The sequence below is a fragment of the Homalodisca vitripennis genome, chromosome 4 (assembly GCF_021130785.1).
Source record: "Homalodisca vitripennis isolate AUS2020 chromosome 4, UT_GWSS_2.1, whole genome shotgun sequence".
NCBI lineage: Eukaryota > Metazoa > Arthropoda > Insecta > Hemiptera > Cicadellidae > Homalodisca > Homalodisca vitripennis.
In genome coordinates this window covers 58,203,160-58,215,250 of record NC_060210.1, presented here as the reverse complement: position 1 = coordinate 58,215,250, position 12,091 = coordinate 58,203,160, and the positions used below count along the sequence as shown (strand labels likewise).

The 12,091-nt window shown below is 35.1% G+C and overlaps 1 protein-coding gene across 1 annotated transcript in view; it reads left to right on the top strand.

Annotated features, from left to right (window-relative positions):
• The first annotated feature begins 345 nt into the window (after positions 1–345).
• LOC124359337 (proteoglycan 4-like) overlaps positions 346–12,091 on the top strand; it is a 51,577-nt gene continuing 39,831 nt past the window's right edge. The window contains exon 1 of the mRNA XM_046812003.1: positions 346–479. The gene's annotated coding sequence lies outside the window, so the exon portion shown is untranslated. The remainder of the gene's footprint in view (positions 480–12,091) is intronic.

Here is a 12,091-nt window from a genome sequence, read left to right as displayed (position 1 = left end):
GTGGTTGTTACTAAACGCACACAGGAAATTATTGTAGAAAAATGCATGAATGGCAAGTCGGGCTCTGTCTGATCATTACTAGCAACGATGCAATGGAGGAGGCAGTGCACTGGAACATCTGTTCTCATATCCACTGTCAAGAGCTTCAGACGGTTCACCACTATTGCCGAAACACGAGATGATGCAAGCCACCAGCTGATCACAAAATATAAACAGCTGTGCTCGGCTTCTTCTATCAACGTTTCACTTGTCAACACGGAATATTAAACAGAGTCAAATAAAGGCGCCGCTAAACGGAACTGCCTCTGCGCGTTTTTATTTTCGCGCCGATGTTGGCGGATTCCAGCGCCGACTGTCGACTACGCTGTACCAGTACCAGTGTTCCTCCCGCCGTGGCGCGCACTGGATGCCTGACGCGAGGTGAGACGCGAGTGTAGTGTTTGTCAGCTGTCACCAGGACTAGAGGGATACTGACCCAGGTAAAACAGGAGTTATTGTTATTCAGCCAGTTATAGACGCGGTCGAGAATATTAACAATGGAGCGCAGATTGTCGCAACTATATATGTGGCCGGTGTAGACGCCGGCTAAAATAGCTGCTGCCTTCTGCATATTTATACGCAGCTGATTTATTGGCATTTCGCTCACAGAAGTTATTATGTTGTTTATTTCATTCTCAAAGCGAAATCATCACACTTGGATCTGTGCCGTAGTCAAGAACGCAATCAACACATCAACTTGTTGCTAAATAACGAATATATTTAAACATGTAATCTAACCACTATCACACTATTAATTTAATAATTTAAACAGTGCGATCTGTGGTGTTAATAGAATCATTACCGTCAGTCACCACATTATTTGTAAAGTATCGAAATGCAACAAAGGGTTACATGTTCTCTTTCAGTGGAAGGCTTCAAGCAAATGTTTTAAAGAGCTGTTGCATAACGAAGTCTTTTGATGTGGTGCTTTTTCTTTATTTGAAAGTATTCACAACAGTATTGTTCCATGTAATTGTGGTTATCAACCGTGTTTTTTTCAAAACATACATTTCTAATAATTTATAGCAAGCAAATATTTCTGTTTCCGTTTCAAGAATGCTGTTCATTAGGCCGTACTAATATTGATATTTTACGTGGATATTTACCGAGATCGCTGAAAGTAATAGTTTATTAAAGCTTTACAATACGTGACAAATAAATGTCCAAGCAATGTATTTCTATTATGATGTAATAATCAACACTTTTGTGTGACAAGTGGCATACACATATTGTGCATGTTGTTAGGTTCTGGATGTATATTTTACATTTGACTTTTCAGGAAATACAGGTTGCATACATATAGAAATTGTGTGGGGGAAACTCTGTTCGGTGGAGCTAGTTCTGCACTTTAAAACATAGATAGCGCTACTGTACTAAATGTTTTGTTCAGCATTTTAAGTAATTTTAATCTTATAATAATAATCTTAATTTTTTAAATTAAATTTTAGATGTTGAACGTTTCAAGTGGTACAGATTTTAGCGTTGGATGCAATATCTTTTCATAGACTGATACACAATCAGAGGTTTTACGAAGCATGACACACTGAGGTCACACTCATGACTGCGCATACAAATTGGTTCTGTCTCCGAAGAGCGATACGAGGCAAATAGCATTGTCTCCTCATAGTGCAGAATAACCAACCGGGGAGTTAGCTATCATGAAGCGCGGTGTTCTTGGTGATTTTGGGTGTAACTCATCGACTCCTAAAAGGAATCGCGATTATGGCTATCTGAGGTAGCCATTTTAACTTCAGTAGGAGGGATGTCATGACTAGGAAAGCTACAAGGGTTGCATGGATTAGTAAATCCATTCACTTCTACGCATGTAGTGTGTGGGTGGGTGAATTAAACAGGTGTCGTTTTATAGGTAGACCTACCTACTCCTAGCCTACCTCTCTTATGTATTTGTGTCTTTACTCATCCTCGTCTCCGATAAAAGGAACGTTTTTAGTTCTAGAGTTTTTTTCACATTTTGCTTAAAATGTTTTGAGAATAAAATATTAGAAAAAAAAGTTATTTTGAACTATGCCAGTGTCAGACGTATCCTTCAATAAAAGTCAAATGTGTCATTCAAATTTAGCAATTAACGTAAATATGTTACACATTCTTACAACATTGTTATTTTTTCACTGAGCACTTTTTACATATTTGTGTGTTTTATAATTTAATACAATAAAGACTCTTAAAATTGAAGATTAATAAAAAAAAAAACAAATAAAATGTTACCTTGATTATTAAAAGAGATTTGTGTGTGTTGACAATCAAAAAAATACTAAAAAATTATAAATTAAATGCAACGAACCCACTAAAAAGAACCCCTTACTTTCAACATATAAAAATTATGTTATTTTTTCGGTATACAAATTTATTGATGACCGCCAGGTTAATCGTATTGAATTATTGATGACTGAATTATTGGTATTGAATATTAGTTGTGTTTGCAGAATGTACCGCGTTAATAAAAGGGACATTTTAAATGTAAATTTGTATAAAATAAACGTAAAATACGAAATGTTATATTTTTGATATGGTATCGTATTCCAAACATCCACATTACCGGAGGAATTTCATACATATTAAAAAAGTCGGGTTTCCAGGACCTGGTAATGTAGAGGGGGTGGGTTACCGAGGGGGTCGGTTGAGGTTAGAATCCCAACAGTTGACATCATATCTGGAGACCTCTCCCAGGGACGGAAGTATAATTAGAGGTCTCAGAGATTAAAAACTAACTAGAGCCAAGACTAGCTCGCATGTACTCATATTACAACATCGCCCGAGCTTGACATAATTTTAACGAAGAAAGCGCGTGTACACGGCTCGGTGCTACAGTACAGAGCGCTCTGTACACCTTATCAGACTTGCGATTGTGATAGTTGTCACCAGACGCGGGTTTATGGGTAATATAGAATAATGTCGTTTTGTTTGCCAAAACGTGTGTCGACCAGATAAAATCTCTAGCGTGGCTGCTGGAGAATAGTTGAACATCGATCGCGTACTATCTTTCACCTTCATGTACTAGTAAGTGACTGCCAATACTTTCGTCCGCCCGTCAACACACACACACACACACACACACACACACACACACACACACACACACACACACACACACACACACACACACACACACACACACACACACACACACACACACACACACACACACACACACACGCACGCACGCACGCACGCACGCACGCACGCACGCACGCACGCACGCACGCACGCACACACACATACACACACACACTCTCTCTCTCTCTCTCTCTCTCTCTCTCTCTCTCTCACGGTTATGCTACAGAGTAAGACATAGGATAGCTAGGAACTCGGGTCGGGGTTTGGGAATCTATTGTATGAAAAGACGTTCTATAATACTGCAACTAGAAGAAAGTCAGGAAACCTCTACGGAAAGGAAAAGGCAAAGACTTGTAAAGTTGCGACTTTTGCTAATATTGGGATTGACTCTGCCAAACCTGTATATTTTATACTGAAACCTCTTTATATTGTATGTTTATATGTGCTTTGACTGACTTCCGAGATGTACATTTACACGAACCTAGAGGCTGAGGTTGCTGTCGGACATTGAAACACAGGACGTTAGGTCCTGGACTCTTGCTTGGCTTCACAGGCACATTCAGCTCATCAACACTTTACCAAATGAAATAAAAATGAGCTCACGTTCATAAATTTTAAAACTTGGTTGAAACGCTTTTTAGTATCAAATGCATTTCATGATGGAAACGAGTTTCTGGCGTCTGATTGAAACTGCACAATCATAACAATGACTCGTGCTCGAAGAATGTTTTAAATTATGTATGAATGGGTGTTTGGTGTGGTTTGAGTGCCTAAATATATTTACGTTTGCTATACGAATATATTTTTTCTATGCAATAAATACTTGACTACTTTTTCTGCACATTCATAGTTGGTTTGCGCAACGTTACTGGATGTATAAGAAATCCACTTCTCTTATAAATTTATGGATGCTCTGTGCAAAAATTCAATAACGTTAAGTGTTTAACCGAAATTTCAACAAAGCTATTGGCTATTGGTTCTACTGCAAAGTGCTTGAATTCAGCATTAAATATTTCAGTAATCAGTATGCGTTTTGATATAATATCTCATCACCAAGAACTGTATTAAATCGTTACTGTCATTTGGTCATGACATTGAATCTATTAAAAAAATCTCAGCGTTTAGGAATAAATTGAAAAATTAAGAAATAAAATTGAATGACTAAAACAAATCAACATGGCCGTCAGTAAAGAGGGATCAACCAAATCATTGGCACTCACCGATTTTTTTTATCTCTATAACAGCTCTCTCTTACTTAAGCTCTAATTACGAAGGGTAAATATTATTAGAAAATGTTTGTTTAAACAACTTATTAAGAATTGCACTTTTTTATTTAAAGGCATATATATATATATATATATATATATATATATATATATATATATATATATTTATGTACACAACAAAAGCATAGCAATTGCAATGGTCAATGCCGTTGTTTTATACTTTTCAGTCCCCTAATTAACTTGACTTTTCCACGAATCTGTTTAGATTGTCAGTAATTGCCAACACATAAACCAACATCTGACTCTCGCGTGTCTAACAGCTATTTCAGTCCCCCATTCATCCAGTTGCTCAGGCGGAGTGGCGACACTGATGATGACCCCCGCCTCCAGCCGGATACAGATGCCATCTCTGTGACGGATGTTGCCTCTGGAGCTGCACTTCCGGTCTTGGCCTGGCGGTCACCCTAGTCACCCTTCCTTGACACTTCCCCACCCCAGTACTAACCACGGCTACTACAACCACTGCATCTGAGTGATAATAATTTGGATGTTAAAAGATTACCGCCATTAGTTCCGAATGAAAATTAAATGTTCTTGAATCATAAAACTAAACAGGAAACTATCTTCGAGTTTTTTGTTGTTTTTGGCTGTTCGGGAAGCCGAATCATCCATGTTTTAAATTTCAACGACATGATAATGAATGCTCCACACGTTGGGCAGGGTTGGGTAGTTTGTTATGTGCTAGAAGGAATGTTGTGAAAAGTGGACAGTATTTTATGGGGAGGGGGGGGGGCTCGTTCATATACACAACTTAGACAACTGCCTAGGTTGAACATTTCTATTTGTTTGGGACGTTTTTACATAAACTAAATATACGAGTATATGTATTACTTCTGTGCGCTACTAGCATAGGTAGTCGAATTAATAACTAAATAATGGTGATGTGTATTTTATTTTATATCTTCCAAAATAGAAAAGTATGTCCTAATGCTAATACTACTCAGTTTAGCCAACCTCCCTGTGCGTAGCGGAGTTTAGAGCGTCAGCCCTTACTTTGCCCCTTAGGGTTACCGTTTACCGATTTTCTGCAAAAAACTCAAATTTGCAACTTTTTTTATTTTCGTACAAAAGTGCAATAATGGATCCAATTATTGTAAAGGACAAGCTGCCATTTGTACAGTACGAGATGGATAGGTAAAGCCTCTATTAGTTCTCATATTTTTGATAAAAACTCTTAGGATTTATAACAATTTTGGTTGAACTATTACTAATTGTAGCGCATTACATGCTTAAGAAATGTATACAATTCGGATCTCAATAACAATTCTCTGTGAAGTTTATAAGCAATTCAAGTTCAGTTTATGTTAAAAATACATTTAAACCTTAATATAAGTTTGTACTTGATTCAGATGAATTGGATAGTAAACTTTTGGTAAAATTTTAGATTTAGCTTTTACTTTTAACAATTTTATTGATCAAAAGTAGCACATTGCATACTAATGGAAACAGCCCATTAGAAAACTGCACACTAAATTTCTATGAAAACATATTAAGTCTGCAGTGAAAAAAACCCGAAGCCATGCTGTGCTAAAGAGGACGGTTAGAATAAGCACACAGATTTCAAGATGCATAACACGTAACAGCGTTTTTATAGAAAATATAGCTATCTGATCACGACCTACAGGGAAACTTCCAGATCATCTTTAAAAGTTATTTCCCTGCACAGCTTCAGTTAATTGCTATATCTGAGAATTTGTAGCCTCTGCTCTATTCCAGACCATGCTGGCATAATCATTATGGTTTCAGACCAAGAATTTATTAAACATAGAAAGAAGTTTCATCGTCCGACAACATATAGAAAGAAAAAATGAAAAATTTCATAAGAGAAGGATGTTTATTGTTGTGTAAACAATTGAGAAATCCAAGTAACAAAACCTATGTTCCTCTTAGCTTTCAAAACAACTTTGCCGTTTTAAATTTTTTTCTGATAGGTCTGTTATAGTAATAGTCTGTGAGTCTCAGAATATTAAAATTGGTGTACGAAAAAATCATCAAAATTAGACCGGGCCATTAAAAATGACAGTTGCGTATTAAAAACATACCAGTTTCTATAAGGTGAAAATTTATATTCATAATATAGATTGTAGGTGTTTAGACAAAGTGAAATGATCTTGAGCTTTCCTTCATAAGAACAATGTTAAAGCTCATGCTTTTAATTTTGTTATATTTTATCGTATAAATATACGATAAAAATGGAAAGATTCTCCTCTTGGATTATGTCTTTCTAAAATCCAATCTCTGTATACTTTTTCTTTTGTAAAATGTATACTTTTCGAATATTTAAAACGGTTAAGTATAAAGTTAATGTTTTCGTTTTTTATGAATGACGTATTAAAAAACTAAAAAGCGTTTGGACTCGTGTTGTTTAATATATTTCAAATGAGACATCCCATAATTATACAAATAAAAATAAGTTCGTAAAATCGCACCAGGTTTAACATTGTTTTTATAGGGCTATAATCAACAATAGGAACTCTTATTTTGTCTGGCTAGCAACCAGTACAGCCGGATCTTAAAAGCCTAGTTGGAGAAATGAGGATTTTATGTCGAAAATATACACACGAATGTGACAAATAAATTTAGAACTTCTCTGCGACACAAAAGAAGTTCTTGAGCTGCAAGTAGTTCTAGGCGGCAAGACGCGCCGCGGTGGCGGGAGGCGTGGGTACTGTATATCAGCGTGACACTTCAAATTGGGTCAAATAAGTGTCACAGAAGCTAGCTATAAAACAATCAAGATAGTGGGTAATTATTTAGCAGTTAGTGCTAGTGGCGGGAATGCTTCCACATTTCTTTCTATTCTCCTCTCTGAAGCGGCGATGTGTAAACAGGGCGAGCAGGCTGGTATTCTATTCTCTGCTTGAAATCCCGTCTTACCCGCCCATGAATTATGTCAGTACCCACATAAATACATTTGTAATCTACGTAGGGCTCCTTTTGAACTATGAAGTTGTCTACTTCTCCTAACGTCAAAATTGTTGTAACGTTGATTCTTTTTACTTTGTATCTTAATTTATGTTCTGATATAAGTTACTAATGTCTTATTACAACTTTAGAATATTTTAAAATAAACCAATACAACGCAGTATGGAAATGATACGATAGAACGTAACGAAAGTCTTAACCGAACTCACTGTAACTTTTTAGTGATTAGTGCCCTTTGTAATGTTGCTGACCTTTGAACTTTCATCCCAGAACCAACAAGAGTTCCTCCTTGGACCAAGATGAACATATGTACTACTCGCCAAGTCTCTTAAGACCTTTATATTAAGAGTTATCGAACTGATATACATACATAGAACGGTACGTCGTTAAGAAGGAGCTGTCGGAAGGTAGAAAACATTTCCATTGGTTGTTAATCTAACTCGTTGCTCTATAATCCAACTATTACCTAATGTTAATCGAAGCATTTAAAGCATTACCGCTTGACACATTTTCAAACTAGTTGTACACATTTCAGTTACAGTAATTCCTTGGTATAAATGAGTAGAGAAATCAGGTCTGTAAATCGACGAGACGTTCTCAAATCTTTAGCAGACAACAGTAAAGGTCTGTCCTAATGTTTATTTTGCAATCAGAGATGAGCTGTGCGGAAAACAAAATCAAACAAACAAAACGGTTTGTTACTACAGTCTCAAGTATAATTATGGTTAAAAAAGAGAATATAATCCAAATGGACCTAAGCTGTTTCACAGATGGGATGGTGCCACTCAGATAAATGTAATACTTGTATGGTAGACGTCTGCCAACACACAATGGAGGCACGACACCGTGGAGGGCCGGATAGAAGCACTGTAACTGATATAGTAGAGCAACAGCTGCCTGTAGACGTGACTGTTGCTTGGCAAACAAACACGTGTGACCTGGCGTTGTGGAGTGTGGAACTTGGTATAACCAAGGTATAAGTATTAGATCCAGTGTTGTGCCATTTATAACAAGATCGAGCTGCAACAAAAGTTAAATGATTGTGATCGGAATAAACTCTTGAAATAATTAAACACATCAATTGCATATAAATAATTGTGAAGCAGATTTATACAACAAAATACGTAGGTTCTGTCTCTATTTATGTTTGCTATATATTTGTGTGTGTGTGTCAACAAATCAATTGATATTTTAAAATTGGAAATAAAAAGGATTATTTTGTATTAGTTTAAATTTTGTCTCATTATATAGGTTCCAAAACTTGAGTGCGTAATTCTAGAATTCCATCTTGGAATTAGTCGACCGGTTTTGTTTTTGTATACGAATTCTTTTACTTCCAGCTCACTCTACTCCTAGTAACGAAAACCGGACAGTTATTGATTGGGCCGAATTTTCAGAGGATGGCTTGTAAACCGGATCTACTAATGACTGACTACGCCAACCTGGTAATGGCCAGAGCGTGACTGCCAAAGACACTCCTTCAATCTCGACACAGTCTGCCGTTTCACCTCTTCCCTCCAACTGTGTTTGTTGGCGTATTTATTTTATCTTATCATGCCAATAAAACTCCAACATGTCCATATTTTAGTTCCGTTCCACAAAAACGTAACAATCGATTATGAAACATATTTAATTATTTATAAACGTATTTTCAATTTAAACATTCTTAGAAGAAAATAAATTTCTTGTGTTTCGTACAATGTATATTAGTTAAATTAATAAGGTTTAATACATTATTATCCGAAACATAAAATATAGGTTTATTTTAAATACTTTGGTACGCAGTAATTTTAAAATTATAGCACAGTCTTTGTATTATTGTAGTAAATATGAGTTTTCAATAATAGGATATTCCACAAATTCAACCAGTGTTTATAAAGTTGACCTGTTATCCTTTAATTTTAACGTTTATAATCATTAAGAAGTCTGTTTTATAAAATATGTAATACTGTACAATGGTGCCACATATTCTTTCCTGAAAATACCATTTGCTCTATAACTGCAAGGAATCAAAAACATGCTGGCTGGACATGTTGTTATATTTTCTTAATTTATATATTTATAGTTATTGTATAAAATAATATTTGCCAATGGATAAATGACCCAAGTATGACAAATACTATGTGACTGAAATGTCCCCCCCCCTCTGCTCCTGGAATATTTCTGCTTTAAAGGCTGAGAATAGACACTGATAGTTTTGTTTCTTTGTCATAACCACAGAGAAAAAAAATCATAAATCAATATTCCTTAATGTTACAATGATCATTTGAAACATGAGTTATTCGTGATGGCCATACTTTCAATAGTAATTTTGATATAATTAGTTTAGTGTAGAAAGATGTTAGATTTGAGACTTTTAATCGATTTGTTGTAAATTTTTCTAGAAACTATAGCTTCCTATCTATCTAGTGGTTAAATCATTATTTATTTTGACGTAATTCATGATACGCACGGATTAACGATTAGTGAATTATGCAGCATAAAAGTACAATCTGCCATAAAATAATAGCAAAACAACTACGCTTTTAATTTGACTACGAAGGTCTATTATGATGAATAGAAATGTTCCTTGTATACAGAGTGTACGGTGCGGTGCATAATTTCTATTCTAATACATAATTTATATTTTAAAACTAACGTAGGCCTACATCAATATGTATTGACGTGTTTAATTTTAAGTTTTAGGCAGTTTATTTAAATTAAAATTAAAAATTACGGTTGTTAGGTCGTGATCACATATAAACATCAACAACTTCTTAACTAAAAAATTTATGCAGTATTTAAATTAACGAAGGAAGCAAAGACAAAACAAATACATGAAGTCTACATCACTGGTCTATACCATAAATAACTTCTGAACACACTCTTTCCAGAAATATTTATAATTATATATTTAACTCTACAGAATGTAGTTCTTGGTAATATTCATTTGTTAATGTCTATTTTTATGGGAATGTACCACATACGGCCAGTTCACCGAATGCGTGGTCGCTTGTTCCGCATGAGCGTAGGGTGTTCCAGTCGTCCGCCTACCGCAATGAAGGCACTGTCTACTTGGTACTTGCATTCCTAGTACCGCCCAAGAACCAGCCAGTCATCTAGAATTTTTTACAATATGAGTGTTAAGATTTTTGCCCACCTTCTAACATTTTTAAGTTATGTTAGTGATGTTTTCTAATTACGCAATCCAAACAAAGAAATATATAATTCTTTTACTCATAAATAGGCTACGTAGCGTACAAAGCAGGGAAAATCTCGTTTTAAGTCAAAACAATTCCCTTCAGTAATATTTTAAATTTTATATTTGTTAAACTTCTTCTAAATTCTTTTTTCATTTCCAAAACATGTTCAACATCTACTCAACATACATACAAAAAACCTCGATTTTTCAGAAAATACCTTTAACCATCAGTACAATACCCGTCACAATGTTAATACTGTCTGCCCGATCCATAGATACACCTAAAAACCTATCCATCTTAAAACATTTTCTAAGAAAAATTAAACCCATTTTGCTGGACAGATATCCATTTACTATACAAGAATTCCTGTCAGATCTTACCAATATGTAAATTATCTACCTTATCTGATTACTATTATTTTAGTATGTGTACATTTTGTTATTACCAAAATAAATGGGTTCTGATTTTGCCACATCTTTATACAACATCACTGTTGGTTTGAACAAGTATAACACGTAAACAGTTTATATAATAGAAGTAGAACAAATTGTTAGACATGTTTGATTCACTAAGAAGCTTTTTGATGTCTCCCGTGAAAAGCAATGCATTATTGATGCTTCCTTCTCCAGCACAAATTAACAATCTGCCGCCTCCACTCTTGTGACCGAGTGTAGCGGAAAATGCGGGTCGAAAATAGAGATGATTTAATGGGGGCTTAGAGGCCGCCGTATTTTTAAACGAGTTCTAAAATAGAGGCACTTGGATTGATCAACTGGGTGAAAAGAAATGGACGCGCGGCGCCGCCATCTTGATGGCTTCTTTATTGGATCTGCCAATGTTCATTCACAACTCACGAAGTTCAGAGATCAGTGCCATCCAAAACACTTGAATAAAATAGAATTATGAATAAAAATATGGCAGATGTAGTCATGAAATATAGAATTATGTTTTATGATTATACTTGAGTTATTTAAAAGTGGAACCGTCATAAGACTTTAATATTGTTCGAAAATTACATAAATACTCGTATTATTCCATTTTTAAATTTCCCTACGTGTCTAAATTGTTATATTCAGGATTGTATATATTTTTTGTTTATTTTCTATGAGTACCACTATAAGTATTAACAAACGTTGGAATTAGAAATGGAATTTCTAAAATATTATGATTATTAAGAGGGAGGACGGTAGAATAATTATGTATTCATCGATCTAACTGTTGATTTTAAACGCAATTTCATCTCGAACACGAAAAGGTGACAACAAATGCAGTTAAAATTACTAGAAATGCGCATAACAACTTTTCTCAAAGTATTTTTGAGTTCTAGGTAGAGAATACCACTAGTAAGAGCTGGCTGTAATGAAAAGATTTTGAGTTTACACCGTGGGAACAATATTTAGCCTGAACGTCAAACAGTTTTTGGTCTTACAATAAAAAAAAAAATATTGAAGATATCTCATTAAAGCACATCCAAACCCTTTTGTTCTCATATAACGTGTAAAACAGTTTGAGATTATTTAGAAGAAGCAATGACAAATTTGGAAAATATTTGAAAGCATTTGGATGAGTAGCCTACAAATGACA